This window comes from Tachypleus tridentatus, chromosome 11 (genome assembly GCF_004210375.1).
Source record: "Tachypleus tridentatus isolate NWPU-2018 chromosome 11, ASM421037v1, whole genome shotgun sequence".
In the NCBI taxonomy this organism is placed as follows: domain Eukaryota; kingdom Metazoa; phylum Arthropoda; class Merostomata; order Xiphosura; family Limulidae; genus Tachypleus; species Tachypleus tridentatus.
In genome coordinates, this window is record NC_134835.1 from 10,929,676 (window position 1) to 10,950,861 (window position 21,186).

Below are 21,186 nucleotides of genomic sequence, written 5' to 3' on the forward strand. Positions count from 1 at the left end.
CGCCAAACATGCTCGCCCTTTCAGCCGTGGGGGCGTTATAACTTTACGGTCAATTCCATTATTCGTTGGTAAAATAGTAGCCCAAGAGTTGGCGATGGGTGGTGATGACTAGCTGCCTTCTCTCTAGTCTTACACTGCTAAATTAGGGACGGCTAGCACAGACAGCTCTCGAGTAGCTTTGTGTGAAATTCAAAAACAAACAAACTCTACAAGTGGGTTTTCTCGACATCACTGATAATAAAACTATTATTAAACTTCATTTCCTCATCGGTGACTAGGCAGTTGCTCTCAACGCTCATAAAGAAAAAATACGGTTTCGATACCCCGAGATTTGAGAAACATATATAGCACAATGTGTAATTTTGCTTTTAACACCAAAGCAAACAAGCGCATTGCAAATTTATTTATTTACGACCATGATTATAAATAGGTGCGTATATATATGTACTTGTGTACGGTACACATTATTGTTTGGTAATATAATTTGTAACACGTTCGTTTAAAGTTCAGTGAAACCCCTCTTAGAATGTGCGTTTTTATATTTGTTTTGTGAACCTGTTTTTCTCACTAATAATCTTATTGAAACACTGTCGACCTGAGAAAATTATTATTTTCTGTCCTTTCTGTAATATTTCGTGTTTGCAAGAATGACTGTCGTTTGTGCATGCAAACTTGCATGAGAAGGTATATTAAATGTTCTAAATCATTAAGGTGAGGTAGACTGAAACAACACCTGGAAAAATGGAAAGCTATAAACAAGACTAGGTAGGAAAAGACGATGTGTCTGAAATCAGACTATACTTGACCCGAGTATACTATATCAGACCTTGAATATGCATAATGAAACCTTACATTCTTGAGGTCAGGTTATGAGTTAATCAGAGTATATCATATCAGACCTTGAATATGCATGATGAAACCTTACATTCTTGAGGTCAGGTTATGAGTTAATCAGAGTATATCATATCAGACTTTGGATATGCATGATGAAACCTTACATTCTTGAGGTCAGGTTATGAGTTAATCAGAGTATATCATATCAGACCTTGGATATGCATGATGAAACCTTACATTCTTGAGGTCAGGTTATGAGTTAATCAGAGTATATCATATCAGACCTTGGATATGCATGATGAAACCTGAGATTCTTGAAGTCAGATAATGAGTTGATAAGAGTATATTGTATCAAACCTTGGACATGCATGATGAGAGCTGAACTGTATAAGATCAAAATCATTAAACAACTGGTATGGTAAGGTTTAATCACTAATCATTTCTATATATGTGTGTGCACATATTAAATATGGTTAACCAATAATAAAACAAAACAAAATTAAGACACTTATGTGTAGGTATGAACAATATTTCTATTAGCATTGTATTGTAACTTTCTGATACTCATGTATACTATGGATTCTTATTATAATGGGACGTATTTTTGAACACCGAACAGCAGATAAACTAAATCTCAATGACTACAGTTTACTAGCAAATAATTCCTTAACATCGCGTTTTCTCCCCTTCTCGTATACTCAGCTTTAGTTGCTTGATTTAAATATTTCAATGGCTGTTGCCAGAAATCAGGGACAACTTTTTCAGTCGTGAAACCTAGGATTCACGTTGAGTCTTGTAGTTGTCAACGTATCTTTTGTTGCTTTGATCAAGTTGAAGGTTAATACTGCTATTTTAATGATGTAAACTTAGGCAAACATTCAGGGAAAGAAAACTGATTAGCAAGGAACTGAAAAAAATGGGTTTTATAAGCACATTCTGCTGGTGCACATGACACACTACATGCAAATTAAGAACAAATTCTGAGGTTATTTTTGCAATTTTATTTATTTTAAGATACGTTTTTCTAACTAAGAAACTAATATTTTTGAGTGAACAATTTGAAAATTTGAAATAAAATCGTCTACAATGTAGGACAGTATTATTTAAGGTTTATTCAGTTTGACTTATGTTTATATACCTATAAATGAAGAAGGGACGTTTTAATATAAAAATTGAAACTTGTTCAGCACGGCAAATGACAAAAGAACGAAGAATAAGGTTTTTGAACGTGACTTCAATTCAGGTCGCTTTAAATGTATAGCATGTCTTATGTATTAAAATTTATCTCAGGCGAGTCTCCGATTTATTGTATTATATATAACGTTTAATATAACTTGATATTTTAATTTATAAATTAATTTAATGTCGATACGATTAATCAAACTTAGGATATTTACCAGCAAAATTGACATAGGCAGTTTTCTTTCATAACACAAATATATTTTAATATACAAATTTAAGACTACAATTTATAATAACGGTCATTACAAATAGCTATTACCAATAATGATTTATATTAGAAAGTCTTAGAAGCTTACAAAGAGTACTGAGTCTTCTATGTGATCTGGATTTGAATATTTTATCGACGGTTCACGGTGAGCGAATTAGTTTCGAGTTGATATCGGTATAGTTCACTTTACGAGTGACTAGCTAAGTCTATATTCTTGGCTGGCATCATGCCGTTTACAAGCTGGTCTTTCACTGACGAAGATATATAATATCCTCGTGAAATTAGTAATGTTCGAAGTTAATTCTCTTAACTTAAACGGTTTATAATGTTCGAAATGTATAAACGTTCCTGGTCAGATATGCGTATTTTCCCGGTTGATAAGCGTTAAACACTGTTGTAGCTTCCGAGGTTTATAATGTACAAACGGTAGCAAACTAACAACAATATGCTGTCTGTTGGCATGTCAGTTTGATTTATAAGCGTTAAATCAAGGTTCTAGAAATTTCAGTTGTCCAAACAATACTGGTATTTACATACATATATACATTGTTGATTCTCACCTTCGAGAATATTGTGCAAATTTAGGAAACAGGTGTCAGTTTCATAATACACAATTAACATTATAAGTTACATGCATCATTAAATGTATATTTACCAAAGGCAAACATTGATATTAAAATGAACATATAATAGTAAATACATTACTGATAAAAGTGTTAACGACTTATTAAAACAACCTAACTGGACTCGGATTTCTATAAGCCATCTGGTACTTTGGTACTCTGTTCCAAAGTATCTCTTCAACGTTTACTCTGGAATACACTTTAAATTATTTAGCCAATGTCGCTTTTTTTTTCTTGGTTGTAAATCCGTATCTGCATAACTGCCTAAGTTTGTTTGTTACATTTGACTCTAACTGATGAGTTTCGTAACTACACTTATATTTGATAAACAACTGATTAGGAGACGATGCTAAAAGCCTTATTTTAAAAGTTCGAAATTAATTCACAACATAACTTCTTTGGATCACAAATATCATCTTATAATATATCAATTCATCAGAAATATTCTGTTGAATTGACGAATTGGAAATAAAGATAAAAAAGCTTTAATAACAGAATATATCTAAATAACTAGAATTAATGTTATTATATTAATGTCATCAGACTATTTCAGTTATAATTATATAACTAATAAATATATCAGAGGTTATCCAATTACTTTGAGAATTACACAATAAATATAACTGTATTCTAGTATATTTCTTATGATAAAACATACACACACGTTAACACTGTCACCCATCACTGTGTATTAGTTAAAAGATAATGTTCACTGGCAGTTATGTTGCCTGGATAATGTTTTGTTATTTCAGTAAGATGTTTTATTTTTGTTTCGTTTATTAGTTTCGAAATTCGCGTAAAGTTACACGAGGGCTATCTACGCTAGCTAGTCCTCAACACTCACCGCCTAATCTTGGTCTACTCTTTTATCAACAAATAATGGGATTTTTTATAACCCATGGCTGAAAGGGTGAGCATGTTTGGTGTGACAGGAATTCGAACCAGCGACCTACAGATAACGAGCGGCGTGCCTTAACCACCTGGCCGTGACGGCCCTGTCATAACACACTTTAAAATAATTGTTTCTATCTCTATATAGGATGTATCATCACATTATGACGCCTCCAGTACTGAAAGGGCAAGCAATCTCAGTTTGCGAGTCGAGGGCCCTAGTCACCTGGGTATGCTGGTCCATTTCATTTAATTAAAATTTAAATATATGTATATATCGCTTTCTTTTGGTTGATATCTGTGTGTGATATTCGGACTTGAAGAAAGAAGAATCACCATCCAGTCTCACAGACTGACTCAGTACTGTGCTCTTTTACCAAACGTTTAAGTGTACAAATACAATACTTTAAAAGCATTGTTCCTTGTTACATTCCATTTAATGTTATTGTGAGGATGTCACGTTGGTTTTGACATTGTTAAGACAAAGGAGAGTTTGGATAGCTTCAATACCAATGGAAGGTTCAACAAGTGTTCAAGTTAACTTCAACATCACCATAAAACTAAAATTGGTTAATTTCTCAAAGCAAGATCACAGGAGAAATTAATGTCCCTTTGTCACAGTAACTACTCGAACAAACTCCAGAGATCTCGAGGGACAAAATCTTCATCATTCACGAGGTTATACATTTCTATATTTTGGAAATCCAATCATTTTAAGTAGTATACGACATGTACTTTGCAAGAGTCGAATGACATTGGCATTTTCTGTGATCACCTGGAAAGTAATGTCTTTCTGAAAGACAGGTATTGCATTTGTAATTCTTGTGTCTGAAGGTAACATTGTTACTACTCGTTCTTGTCATGTGCATATTAGTAACATTCAGTTAAAACAATCAAATAATGACAATACTTTAAGTGAACGTTTGTGTTTAATGTTTATAATTTTGCTTCTCTGTTATTTTACGAATATATGACAGCCATGTTTACCAGTGGCTGAAAACAATAGTTTTAAAAAGCACTAAAAAAGAAACAGTACCGCTAATTTGAGATAAACGAATTAAAATAAAATTTACATTGTATGATAAATTATAAATATATTAACATTATAAGGTTGTTTCTTTTTATCTCCTACAATATTTGGCTAAAATTAAGATACGTAATCATCCAACGTCACTGTTTTTTAAGTCTTAATGTACAGCAAGCGACTTATTCATTCAGTTTAATAATAATTTCAGACTTGACCTGATAATTACTAACCTTAACATATTTCTTAATAATGACTTGCCATGCTAAGTAGTACTTTAACTACTGAGATACGTAAAGTTCAATTAAAACGTATTAAGATCTTTAGTTTAGGGTTAGTTTCTTTCTTCAAAATAAATTACATGTAGAACATGACGTTTAATTTTCCATTTTGTTAGCTGTTAAACAGTAAAGTTGGTAGTTTCGAGTGAAGTGAATGAAAGTTAACTTCTGCTACACAAGTAGTCTAAAAGGAAAAACAGTGTATAAGTCATTCTGTTAGGGTTTTCACTGTTCCACTTTTTTAGACTTGTATGTCCAGTTTTCTCTGCACTGTACCAGGAAAAAAACATATTAATCGTTATTGTAAAAGAAATGACTCAGAGGTAGATAAATTGGCTTCTAGAACTAACTGTACGGTGAATTGAAATCGGTGTTTATTACAAATTCAACGAACAATTCAGTGTTTTGAACGCTGGTTTGTCGATTTTTAACCTGTAAAACACAAATCGTGTTTGTTTATCTTTGAGTCCATGAATCCTTAAACCCATAAATCTAAAAACCTGCCTCGTGTTTCTTTTCTGGTCTCATATACAAGTTATTTTAGATTTGTAATAGTAATAATGAAAGATAATTTCATAAAATTCATAGAAAAATTACATAACATGCTGACTATCGTTTTGTAGTATTAATTCGTAAAAAATGGTTGACGATTTTGTACTAGTCTCATAAGATGATGGTTCATATTGGGATTAATGAGATATACCAATGAAACTACCATATTCTCAGTCATTTTACAGTTTTCCTTATCACTCAAAATTATATATCATGGTTTCAAATCTTTCTGTTATAAGTCAACTTCGGCATAATCAGGTTGAAAACATTTTTTTTTTTTAAAGAAACCAAACAGCCTTATAAGTAAATGAAACAGGAACACGGAAATATATTGATTTATCGTTAGCTTTGAAAAATCTAGGCTTTCCTTTGCATCATTTACTTTAGTAAAATAACTTTTAATAAAAACATAAGACGCAGAATTAAATAAGTTTGCAATGTAATTGACTCATTAATGTGTAATAACTTTATTATATATGTTTGTTTCAGTTTCTTATATGTTTAGAAATACATGTAACACATATTGTTAAATGTATATCGTAAAATTTCTGTTCAATAAATTTGTAAGAGATTCTCGACTGTAAGATTCAACAAGGTGCACTATGCACTGCTGGTCAAAATCTTAAGGCCAATGAACATGAGGAAAAATATACATTTTGCGTTGTTAGAATCAACCACTTATTTGAGTAGAGCTTCGAAAGATGAAAATAAGAAAAGGGAAAATAAAAATAAAAACTTTTCAGCATTTAATAGGGAATATGTGAACACTATGAAATTAGCCTAAATACTAGCTGGTCAAAAGTTTAAGACCATACTGAAACGAAGAGTTAATCGGTAAACACGTAACGAAATTTAGTCATTTGTGTTCAAGCATTAGCGTTGTCAACATCTCCAACTGACATCTCCTGTGTTGCATTGGGTAAAAACATGGCAAACGTTAAAAAGTTGACAGAGTTTGAACGTGGCAGAATTGTCGAGCTGCAAAAGCAAGGTCTCTCTCAACGTGTCATCACTGGTAAGATTGGGTGTAGTGAAACTGATGTTGTAAATTTATTAAAAGACCCTGAGGGATACGGAACGAGAATTTCAAGTGGTCGGCCCAAAAAATTTCACCGGCGTTGAGCAGAAAGATTCGACGGATTGTCCGGCAAGACACCAGCTGATCGTCAAACCAGATTAAGGCCCTTAGGGACGAAGAATGCAGCTCAAGAACAATAAAACGGCATCTACGAGAGAAAGGCTTTAAAAACCGTAAATATCTTCAAAGGCCACGCATCCTTCCACACCACTAAACAGGTCAGTTAAACTTTACTGAGAAGCACCAAACATGGGACGTAGAAAATTGGAAGAAGGTTTTGTTCTCTTATAAAAAAAATTTAACCTGGATGGTCCAGATGGCTTCCAACGTTACCAACGATAAGGATATTCCATTGGAGACATTTTCCACACGACACACTGGAGGAGGTTCCATCATGATATGGGGTGCTTTCTCCTTCCATGGAACAATGGAGCATCAGGTTATACAGGAACGTCAAACAGCAGCTGGCTACATTGACATGTTGGAGAGAGCATCCTTATTGACTGAAGGCCCTCGCTTGTGTGGAAATGACTGGATCTTTCAGCAGGACAACGCTGCAACCCACAATTCCCGCAGGACAAAGGACTTTTTCTTGGCGAATAACGTGATTATTTTGGACCATCCAGCGTGTTCGCCCGAATTGAACCCCATTGAAAATGTTTCGGGGTGGATGGCAAGGGAAGTCTGTAGAAATGGACGTCAATTCCAAACAGTGCATGATCTTCGTAAAGCCATCTTCACCACTTGGAATAACATTCCAGCCAGCCTTTTGCAAACGCTTATATCGACCATGCCAAAGCGAATATTTGAAGTTATTCGCAATGACGGCCGTGCAACTCACTACTGACACCTCTTGTTGGGCATTTCCTACCCTGTTTAGGACTTCTTTTTGGTATGGTTTTAAACATTTGACTAGCTAGTATTTAGGCTAATTTCATAGTGCTCACATTTTCCCTATTAAATGCTAAAAAAGTTTTTTATTTTTATTTTCCCTTTTGTTATTTTCATCTTTTAAAGCTCTACTCAAATAAGTGGTTGAGTCTAACAACGCAAAATGCATATTTTTCTTTTTGTTCATTGGCCTTGAGATTTTGGCCAACAGTGTATTACACATAAACAGATTAAAAGAAATGGTCTATGCCTGTAAAAACTTTATATGTTAAATGTTGTTGTTTAAAAAAGTTTTGAAGTAACTTATTGAAATATCACTAAAATATGACTGATATATACAACACAGGCTACATATCTTCACTAGAATACGACAGATATATACAACACAGAATACATATCTTCACTAGAATACGACAGATATATACAACACAGAATACGTATCTTCACTAGAATACGACAGATATATACAACACAGAATACATACCTTTACTAGAATATCTTCACTACATATCTTCACTAGAATATGACAGATATATACAACACAGAATACATACCTTTACTAGAATATGATTGATATATACAACACAGAATACATATCTTCACTAGAATATGACAGATATATACAACACAGAATACATATCTTCACTAGAATACGACAGATATATACAACACAGAATACATATCTTCACTAGAATACGACAGATATATACAACACAGAATACCTATCTTCACTAGAATACGACAGATATATACAACACAGAATACATATCTTCACTAGAATATGACTGATATATACAACACAGAATACATATCTTCACTAGAATATGACAGATATATACAACACAGAATACATATCTTCACTAGAATATGACTGATATATACAACACAGAATACATATCTTCACTAGAATATGACTGATATATACAACACAGAATACATATCTTCACTAGAATATGACTGATATATACAACACAGAATACCTATCTTTACCAGAATACGACTGATATTTATTTTATGACACGATTCATTTTAGGCTACTTTTCTTATGTTTTGTCTCAAGCAGTGTCCGATATTTTTTCCTCTAGTAAATTATTTCAAATGTTAAACGAAGTTATGTTGCTATGCTCTTATTTCTCGCTTTATTCAAGGCTATTTTTCAATAGATTATTTTACACTGTTTACATTTTATTTTTTTCTTTTACTTGTTGTTTTTCAGTGGAGCTCTTTACGAAGCTCAATTTATGTGACTTTATTATCATATTTATTACGTGGCTTTCTTTCAGTAACGTGCTTCAGATTGAGCTCGATGCTATCTTTCTGTAACATTGCACTGTAAATTACTGGATTTACAGAACGTTTGTTTGGGTTGAATTTCGCGCAAAGCTAGCCGTCCCTAATTTTGTAATGTAAGGCTAAAGGAAAAGCATGTAGTCATCATTACCCTCTGCCAACTTTTGGGCAACTTCTTTACCAAAGAATAGGGGGATTGATTGTCACATTAAACTGTCCCAACGGTTGAACGGGCGAGAATGTTTGGTGTGATGGGATTCGAAACCGCGACTCTCAGATTACGAGTCGAGTGCCTTAACCACCTGGCCATTCCTGGTCTCTACAGGACGTAAGATTTGTTTCTAAAACAGACACGACATTTTTATCACTGATGTGATAATTCACGAGCACACAAGTTTAAAGGTAAAGAATGTTTAACAATACGGTATTTAAATTCTAGAGGTGATAGTGGTTAGTTATGCATATATTTATATAGTTGTCAATATAGGTGAAATATTATTTATTTATGGCTAAACAGAAAGAATAATAGTAGCCAAAAATGATTATAAATAAGTATGGAATATTTTACGCAATATATTTACATAATTTTATCAATGTGTGGGAAGGTAACGATCAGAGATGTAACTGGGTATTTATTAATTGCGGGATTGTTCGATTTTATTAATAAAGCTTCTCCGATTTTTCTCTTGTTAAATTTTGGAGCATGTTTTAGTGTTGTGATGTTCTGTATTATGTTTAAAATTTCTGAGAACTTCCACAACAGAACACGTGATACAACCTTCCTAACAATAGAACTGATCCTTGAGCTAAACCTAAAAATCGAAGGTATAATACAAAACGCTCAAATAACACTTGAAACAAACTATAAAGGAGAAACAAATAGAACTGAAATATCTTCGCAAAAATGAACTTAACCTACGTAGAAACCTCACTTGTGTGACTGCCTTGATTATTATAGGTTTCTTTCATCTTTAATTCAGAAAAAACATCTGCTATCAAAACTTACATTTTAAAGGAAATTTAGACGAAGCTAGAAAAATTCCGACTGTTACAATAAAAATAAAAATAGACCTCTATAGTGCAGAGACAATATAATCAACCTCGCGAACTTTCAATTCGATGAACCTCAAAGACAGCCCTAAGTAGGTCTTATCTGCTCAGTAAGTCTTCTCACCATCCCAATGTTAGATTTAAAGACCAGTTATGAAGACCCCTGCAGGACGTTAATGAAGAATCAAATATAACCAGCATCAACTAGTCCCAAGTCAAATCTAACTAGCATCAACTAGTCCCAAGTCAAATCTAACCAGCATCAACTAGTCCCAAGTCAAATATAACAAGCATCAACTAGTCCCAAGTCAAATCTAACCAGTATCCACTAGTCCCAAGTCAAATCTAACCAGCATCAACTAATCTCAAGTCAAATCTAACCAACATCAACTAGTCCCAAGTCAAATCTAACCAGCATCAACTAGTCCCAAGTCAAATCTAACCAGCATCAACTAGTCCCAAGTCAAATCCCAAGTCAAATCGAACCAGTATCACTAGTCAGCAGCATCAACTAGTCCCAAGTCAAATCTAACCAAGTCACCAACCAGTATCCACTAGTCCCAAGTCAAATCAACCAGCATCAACTAATCTCAAGTCAAATCAAATCCCAAGTCACCAGCATCAACTAGTCCCAACCAGCACCAACTAGTCCCAAGTCAAATCTAACCAGTATCAACTAGTCCCAAGTCAAATCTAACCAATATCAACTAATCCCAAGTCAAATCTAACCAGTTTCAACTAATCCCAAGTCATAGACAAGTAGAAGAATCCGGATCTAATCTATTTCAGAACAAAGAACAGCAATCAGAAGAATTCAACATTTCAAGGAACAAGAGCAATTTCATCAGTAATTTCTCTACCAAACCAGACGTAGATTTAATAACAACTTCCTAGATTAAGTTAGAGAAAAAACTTCAAAAATATTACACAAAATAAAACCTATAAAATTGCACATAAACAGAAAGAAAAGGTCTAAACATTCTTAAAATCAACATCTAAATACATTGTCATTTGAAGAAATTACAAACAAAATTCGATCGTGATCTACCAACCAAACAATATGATTTCTTAATGATAAATGTTTGACTGACACGTGTAAGTTTACTCAGTCAACCATTGAATTTAACTCGACATGCAACAAAAGAAATCGAACAAACTGTACAAAATATTATTATATTGTGTACGAGGCTATGTTTCTGTAACATTGTTTCACATTGTGTACGAGGCTATGTTTCTGTAACATTGTTTCACATCGTGTACATGGCTATGTTTCTGTAACATTGTTTCACATTGTGTACATGGCTATGTTTCTGTAACATTGTTTCACATTGTGTACGAGGCTATGTTTCTGTAACATTGTTTCACATCGTGTACATGGCTATGTTTCTATGACATTGTTTCACATCGTGTACATGGCTATGTTTCTATAACATTGTTTCACATCGTGTACATGGCTATGTTTCTGTAACATTGTTTCACATCGTGTACATGGCTATGTTTCTATAACATTGTTTCACATTGTGTAGGAGGCTATGTTTCTGTAACATTGTTTCACATCGTGTACATGGCTATGTTTCTGTAACATTGTTTCACATTGTGTACATGGCTATGTTTCTATAACATTGTTTCACATTGTGTACATGGCTATGTTTCTGTAACATTGTTTCACATCTTGTACATGGGTATGTTTCTATAACATTGTTTCACATTGTGTACATGGCTATGTTTCTATAACATTGTTTCACATTGTGTACGAGGCTATGTTTCTGTAACATTGTTTCACATTGTGTACGAGGCTATGTTTCTGTAACATTGTTTCACATTGTGTTCATGGCTATGTTTCTGTAACATTGTTTCACATCGTGTACATGGCTATGTTTCTATAACATTGTTTCACATTGTGTACGAGGCTATGTTTCTGTAACATTGTTTCACATTGTGTACGAGGCTATGTTTCTGTAACATTGTTTCACATCGTGTACATGGCTATGTTTCTATAACATTGTTTCACGTTGTGTACGAGGCTATGTTTCTGTAACATTGTTTCACATTGTGTACATGGCTATGTTTCTATAACATTGTTTCACATCGTGTACATGGCTATGTTTCTATAACATTGTTTCACGTTGTGTACGTGGCTATGTTTCTGTAATATTGTTTCACATTGCTATGTTTCTGTAACATTGTTTCACATCGTGTACATGGCTATGTTTCTGTAACATTGTTTCACATCGTGTACATGGCTATGTTTCTGTAACATTGTTTCACATCGTGTACATGGCTATGTTTCTGTAACATTGTTTCACATTGTGTACGTGGCTATGTTTCTGTAACATTGTTTCACATTGTGTACGAGGCTATGTTTCTGTAACATTGTTTCACATCGTGTACATGGCTATGTTTCTGTAACATTGTTTCACATCGTGTACATGGCTATGTTTCTGTAACATTGTTTCACATTGTGTACGAGGCTATGTTTCTGTAACATTGTTTCACATCGTGTACATGGCTATGTTTCTGTAACATTGTTTCACATTGTGTACGAGGCTATGTTTCTGTAACATTGTTTCACATTGTGTACATGGCTATGTTTCTGTAACATTGTTTCACATTGTGTACATGGCTATGTTTCTGTAACATTGTTTCACATTGTGTACGAGGCTATGTTTCTGTAACATTGTTTCACATTGTGTACGAGGCTATGTTTCTGTAACATTGTTTCACATCGTGTACATGGCTATGTTTCTATAACATTGTTTCACATTGTGTACGAGGCTATGTTTCTGTAACATTGTTTCACATCGTGTACATGGCTATGTTTCTATAGCATTGTTTCACATTGTGTACGAGGCTATCTTTCTGTACAATTGTTTCACATTGAAAACGAGGTTGTCTTTCAAGTTGTATATTAACTTCTAAAATCATACAAAGTATCTCACTGTAACATACGTTCGATACAGTTTTCATTATTTCCGTTTTCAGTAGGTCCAGAGAAAACAAAACACAAGGTATTAAGTAAATATATTTATAATATTTTAAAACTTATTACAAATTAGTGCATATTTTATACAATTCGTATCTTGGAGGAATGGGCACTGTAATTGACAGATTCCTACTTGACATTTGATAACGTTGTTTCTGAATATTTAAACAGCACAGATGTTAACGATAACAACATGTTTCCAGTCGAAGCCATAACGTAACATTCTACAAATAACATAAACTGTTAAACGAAACTATAATCAATAAACAGGTTAGCATAACATATTTAATATAAAATCAATTTCCTGAAAGTGTGACAAACAAAACAGCTTAGGCAACACGAAATATTCTAGAGACAGTGTGAACATTATTTACATATTTATACACACATATATACGTACTGTAAATAAAAAAAATAAACAATGATGCATTTAATACGGTCTGAAAACTTAGGTTCGAAAGCAACTGTGTAACCGGATAAGAGGATGTTGGTAGGTAAAGAATTGTAATAATTATTAAAACATTGGACCCTGACAGATACCAATATAAATAATGAACGTCATTAGCCCGACATAGCCAGGTGGGTTAAGGTGTGCGACTCGTAATCTGAGGGTCGCGAGTTCGAATCCCGTTCTCACCAAATATGCTTGCCCTCTCAGCCGTGGGAGCGTTATAATGTGACGGTCAATCGCACTATTCGTTGGTAAAAGAGTAGCCCAAGAGTTGGCGGTGGGTGGTGATGACCAGCTGCCTTCCCTCCAGTCTTTCACTGCTAAATTAGGGACAGCTAGCACTGTTAGCCCTCGAGTAGCTTTCTGCGAAATTCAAAACAAACAAACGCCAAGAGTACTTTGGTCTCACCAGGGCAGTTACCTAGCTACTACTGTGTATCGACAAATGTTTCTGTAATTCGAAACAGCGGATGGATAGTCACGTGATGCAGTCTTGACAGATTTCGTTTCGTACATCAAGAGTTATGGTGGGTTACAGGAACAATGAAAGTTACAGAGTAACACCTGAAGTAATCATAAGGTCAAACCCACAGAATATTTTGGGTCATCTCCCCTGGCTCCAAAAGTCTAGCTCTTCAAAGCGGCGTTTCGTTAACTAAGATATGTCACAGCACCTTCCGTAATGTTGACCGTCGATAGATCGGAAACGTAAACAGAAGATTCATGGAGCGTCTGAACAAATGCCAGTAAATCTGTAATTGTTTCTCTGACAATTCTGGGAGAAAATTGCACTTTGGGGTTCAGTTACGTCCACAGATTGTAACTATCAAAATGGCCCGACATGGCCAAGTGGATTAAGGCGTTCGACTTGTAATCCCCGGGCTCGAATCCCCATCGCACCTCATATGCTCCCCTTTCAGCCGTGGGGGCATTATAATGTGACGGTTAATCTTACTATTCGTTGGTAAAAGAGTAGCCCAAGAGTTGGCGGTGGATAGTGATGACTAGCTGCCTTCCCTCTTATCTTACACTACTAAATTGGGGATAGCTACCGCAGATAGCCCTCGAGTAGCTTTGCGCGAAATTCAAAATAAACAAACAAACAAACTAGCGAAATATTCCCAATTAGAATAATTCAGCGAATAGTTATATTCTTAAAAACATGTTTTCATTTTTGCTCTGCTGTTTAATTTTATTAAAAACAGCTTTTATATAGAATCGCATTTCTCTCTTTCAGATAACAGTTAATAGTAAGAGGAACAAACTGATAAATCAATGTATTCTAATCGTTGTAATTTTAAACGATCTGTAAAAGTTGGTATATTAATGACTTAGGTAATTTTTAGCTTTGATCCAAGTAAGTACTTCACTTTGATCAGAAGTTAAAAAGACTTTTTATCATTATTTTTTTTAACTTTTTGAAGCACTTTGTAGACACAGCACCATGGAATGTTGTTTATTTTTATTTAAACTGTTCATTCGTTTACGTTTGAAGACTAATAACCAGCTAACTGTTGTAATAGAACTTCACGTGTAAAACCCACAGGTGATATATTTTACCATAAGCATCTCCTTTCAAGGAGAGAAACTCAATCTTTACTTCGTGTCCACTTTTACAATCCTGAAATATAGTTTCACAAGATCCAAGTATTTCTTTTCTTCTTCATTAAAATTTCTTTATTGTACCTCACAAGTCCAGAGGCGTTTCAGAGAAAGGATCGGTATGACCAGGTGGTAATCTCAGAATCCGAGGTTCGAATCCCCATCTCACCCAAACCCAGAGAAAGAGTAGCCAAATAGTTGGTGGGGAATGGTGATAACTAGCTGCGTTCTCTCTAGTCTTACACTACTAAATTAGGGACGGCTAGCGTAGATAGCTCTCGTGTAGCTTCGTGCGAAATTCGAAACAAACAAACAATTCCAGAGAATTTCCAGCTGTTATAGTCACGAGGTGTTCTATTATCTTATTCATACTTAAAGCAACAGCGTATTTCTGTTGGGTGATTAGGCTTAGGTTTTAATCTAAATCTCGTTGTAACAGGTCATAAAATAAAAATGTTTTGTTTTTTGTTCCTAATTTTTCAATTTTTTAAACTTAAAAAGAACAACTAAACGTTTATCTTATTCCTTCGGCACTTTTTTTCATTATGAAACTTTTAAATTTGAATTATTTTAAATTTAAATTAGGCTTAGCAAAACGGATTTTGAAACAATAACAATTACTTTTTCTTAAACGAAACGTAACTTCTTATTCTTTCAAAAATCGTTCATTTCATATTATACTCATCTTTTCTAGATGATATGTCAAAGAAACAACAACTTATAAACAAAATTTAATCCAGTCAATGAAATGTACATGATAGCTGTTTTAGTTTTATTCCCAACATAAGAAATCCGAAAAATAGATTAGCGCAGTTAGCCCTAGCCGTCCCTAATTTAGTAGAGTAAGACTAGAGGGAAGGCAGCTTGTCATCACCACCCACCGCCAACTCTTGAGCTACTCTTTTACCAACGAATAGTGGGATTGACCGTCACATTATAACGCCCCCACGGCTGAAAGGGGCGAGCATGTTTAGCGCTCAGATTACGAGTCGCACGCCTTAACACGCTTGGCTATGCCGGGGCGGAGGGCATATAAACAAATATTAATAATATATATCGTATGGTTGACCAATAATTCACATTTTTGAAAAGTACACGAGTTTTAGCTAATTTGGGATGGTTTACATAAAATAGTGAAGGTTAGATCAACATTATAATTTAAATTTAATATAATGAGACAAACTGATTTCACAAAAAAAAAAAACGACACGATTTATTGGTTTGTTATAAATCTCCCGCAAAACTTCGCGACGGCTATCTGCTCTAGGCGTTCCTAATTTAGTATTGAAAGAATAGAGGGAAAACAGACAGCTAATAATTACCACCAACTACCAACTCTGGGGTCTATTATTTTGCCAATCAAATGTTTAATAGGACTTTTGTTCGAACCCGCTATTCCAGATTGCTTGTTAAGAACTCTAACTTCTTGGTCATAGAAGGCCACTACGAGAAGAAAGCTAAGAGATATCCGTGAAGAATTTTAGTCTGATCAAGGTATGAATAAAAATAAATTTATTCAATAGCTATTCGTGTCACTCTTTCTTAAATGAATTAACATTTTCATATACGAGTAATCATCTGTTTTAGAAACTGTATAGTGAAATTTATAATCGCTACACGGAATACTAAACGGTTAATTGAATAAGAATGTTTAAATCCATTTAATACATTTGATAATAAAGGTTATTACAGTGGATTGGGCCCCGCAATGGCTTAGCGGTATGTCTGCGGATTTACAACGCTGAAGATCTGGTTTCGATAGCCGTGGTGGGCAGAGCACAGAGAGCCCATTGAGTAGCTTTGTGCTTAATTCAAAACAACAACAACAGAGCTATCTGCGCTGACCGTCCCTAATTTAGAAGTGTAAGACTAGATGGAAGACAGCTAGTCATCACCACCCACCGCTAACTCTTAGGCTACTCTTTTACCAACGAATAGTGGGATTGAATTCGAACCCGCGACACTCGGATTACGAGTCGAACGCCTTAACACGCTTGACCATGCCGGGCTCGACAGTGGATTGAAAATACTATTTTATTATTACAAAGTCCCTGTAACATCTAGTATTTCAACATTAATGCATATTAATCAGTGAGATCGTATAAACATGCATATTTAGTAATTAATTTAGTAATTAAAAACGGATGTTTGTTACTAAAATGATGCTAATGTTATATGTTTTTCAATCAATTTTTAGAATTATTTGTACGACCGACTCTTCTGTAGAACAAGAAGACCGATTTGTCGTGCTTTAAATGTATAAGCACCGGATAAATTTAATTTGATCATACGTTGTAAAATACCGTAATGACACTGGTCACTTTTATAACAGCTTTATTTTTCCATCACATTTTCCAACAGACCATCATAAGTCTTAAAACACAGACGAAATCTTAAGTGATAAGCATCTTGACGTAGATGAGGTCATTAGTATTGTTAACACGATCTGGGTTTATAGTATTCCACATTGTTCAATAAAAAGAAATGGTTCTGAGCCTCGCGTAAACAGCTTTTATGTATAAGATGTAGCTAACAGTGTTTGGAACAACATCAGAATTCATACAGCGTTTAGATTTTAGTAGACACTTCTGATATTGAAAAACTCTGGCTCACAGTCCAGAATATACACTCAAACACTTCTTTAAGCACTGTCAGGAAAATATACAGCTTTTTTTCTTATCAAGTTCAACAATTTTGTGAGTAATTCGCTTTGTAGAAACGACAGCAAGGAATGAGGATAAATGCTGTAATTTTTTTTTATCAGCTCTGTTGTTCCAAGCTACAAAGTAACAGTTATTCAGTGAGGAGAATTTTAATCTAGTTGTACCGTTTCATGACTTGCTCCTTAAGTTTATGACTAAGTTACTTACTGTTTGTAGGCGCTCAATAATGTAAAGCTTTGTAGTAGATTTAGAATATTTTGAATTCAAATACACGCTAAAAGTACGGATGGACATGTACACCAAATAAGCCTTACCATCCAAAGATGTATACATGATTTAATCACTAATTCTGGTGGATTTTGGTTTTGTTATTTCTTGTTGTTGTTTGGTCGAAAATTCGTCGAGTATAAGTTAATTAACTCAGTAGAATCTATGCTCCTAACACTTACAATACTATGTTCTGATTCTATAAACAATTGTGCGACTTAAAATGCAGAGTTTTAGCGTTTTTGTACTAAAGTCTGATTGTAGTGGTCTGAAATGAAAAGGGTTCAAAAACAAGAAAATAAGTTTTCATCAATAATAACACCTAGAAATAAATTCAATACTTACCAAACCATGTCTGGCCATAATTTGATACTAATGTTAATATACAATACATCACAAATATCAATGTTGTATCAAATAATGGTAAATTATAAAAAAAAGAATTAGAAGGAAAACTTAGTTAACAAATACAGCAAATAATATTTGAAAACAAAACACTTTTCACTATCAATAACAATATAGAGTGATAAACAGTAATGATAAACTATAATTCACTATATTGTGATTCTCTCCTTTAGTGATTCTCAAGACACTGTATTTATTCACTGAGTAGTTCACGAGAGTACATCTCATGTGCTCATCAATTTACATAATCTTCTACTTCATTGATAGTATCTTTAAACCACCGCGAGACAACCTGGTGTCAGTTTCATTACAAATATATCTATATATTTACTAAATATTCAAATTATTATCAAAAAGATGAATTAGAGTTTTAATGTAAGTATGAATTCATGGATAAAGTAAACGGTTGAAGGAATTAATAAATGAGAGATAAAAAAACATTATCATAAACAACATAGAAGTTTCTATCTTACAACATGTATAATTTAGTGTTTTTTTTGATATGTTATGATTGTTTGAACAACTATATGATTTCATATGTATAATTTAGTGTTTTTTTCTAATATGTTTTGGTTGTTTAAACAACTATATGATTTCATATGTATAATGTAGTGTTGTTTTCTAATATGTTTTGGTTGTTTGAACAACTATATGATTCCATATGTATAATTTAGTGTTTCTTTTAATATGTTCTGGTTATTTGAACAACTGCATGACTTAAGATGTATAATTTAGTGTTGTTCTAACATATTCTGGTTGCTTGAACAACTATATGACTTAAGATGTATAATTCAATGTTTTTCTACTGTTTCTGAACAACTGCATGACTTAAGATGTACAATTCAATGTTTTTTCTACTGTGTTTGAACAACTGCATGACTTACGATGTATAATTCAATGTTTTTCTACTGTTTCTGAACAACTGCATGACTTAAGATGTACAATTCAATGTTTTTTCTACTGTGTTTGAACAACTGCATGACTTACGATGTATAATTTAATGTTTTCTACTGTGTTTAAACAACTGCATGACTTAAGATGTATAATTTAATGTTTTTCTACTGTTTTCTGATTGTCTGAACAACTGCATGACTTACGATGTATAATTCAATGTTTTTCTACTGTGTTTGAACAACTGCATGACTTAAGATGTATAATTCAATGTTTTTTCTACTGTGTTTGAGCAACTGCATGACTTAAGATGTATAATTCAATGTTTCTCTACTGTGTTTGAACAACTGCATGACTTAAGATGTATAATTCAATGTTTTTTCCACTGTGTTTGAGCAACTGCATGACTTAAGATGTATAATTCAATGTTTTTCTACTGTGTTTGAACAACTGCATGACTTAAGATGTATAATTCAATGTTTTTCTACAGTGTTTGAACAACTGCATGACTTAAGATGTATAATTCAATGTTTTTTCTACTGTGTTTGAACAACTGCATGACTTACGATGTATAATTCAATGTTTTTCTACAGTGTTTGAACAACTGCATGACTTAAGATGTATAATTTAATGTTTTTCTACTGTTTTCTGATTGTCTGAACAACTGCATGACTTACGATGTATAATTCAATGTTTTTCTACTGTGTTTGAACAACTGCAAGACTTAAGATGTATAATTTAATGTTTTTCTACTGTTTTCTGATTGTCTGAACAACTGCATGACTTAAGATGTATAATTCAATGTTTTTCTACTGTGTTTGAACAACTGCATGGCTTAAGATGCATAATTCAATGTTTTTTCTACTGTGTTTGAACAACTGCATGACTTACGATGTATAATTTAATGTTTTTCTACTGTTTTCTGATTGTCTGAACAACTGCATGACTTACGATGTATAATTCAATGTTTTTCTACTGTGTTTGAACAACTGCATGACTTAAGATGTATAATTCAATGTTTTTTCTACTGTGTTTGAGCAACTGCATGACTTAAGATGTATAATTCAATGTTTTTCTACTGTGTTTGAACAACTGCATGACTTAAGATGTATAATTCAATGTTTTTTCTACTGTGTTTGAACAACTGCATGACTTACGATGTATAATTCAATGTTTTTCTACAGTGTTTGAACAACTGCATGACTTAAGATGTATAATTCAATGTTTTTTCTACTGTGTTTGAACAACTGCATGACTTACGATGTATAATTCAATGTTTTTCTACAGTGTTTGAACAACTGCATGACTTAAGATGTAAAATTTAATGTTTTTCTACTATTTTCTGATTGTCTGAACAACTGCATGACTTACGATGTATAATTCAATGTTTTTCTACAGTGTTTGAACAACTGCATGACTTAAGATGTATAATTTAATGTTTTTCTACTATTTTCTGATTGTCTGAACAACTGCATGACTTACGATGTATAATTCAATGTTTTTCTACTGTGTTTGAACAACTGCAAGACTTAAGTTGTATAATTTAATGTTTTTCTACTGTTTTCTGATTGTCTGAACAACTGCATGGCTTAAGATGTATAATTCAATGTTTTTTCTACTGTGTTTGAACAACTGCATGACTTACGATGTATAATTCAATGTTTTCTACTGTGTTTGAACAACTGCATGACTTAAGATGTATAATTTAATGTTTTTCTACTGTTTTCTGATTGTCTGAACAACTGCATGACTTACGATGTATAATTCAATGTTTTTCTACTGTGTTTGAACAAATGCATGACTTAAGATATATAATTTAATGTTTTTCTACTGTTTTCTGATTGTCTGAACAACTGCATGACTTACGATGTATAATTCAATGTTTTTCTACTGTGTTTGAACAACTGCATGACTTAAGATATATATTTTGAGTGTTTTGCACTGCATTTTGGAATTTTTC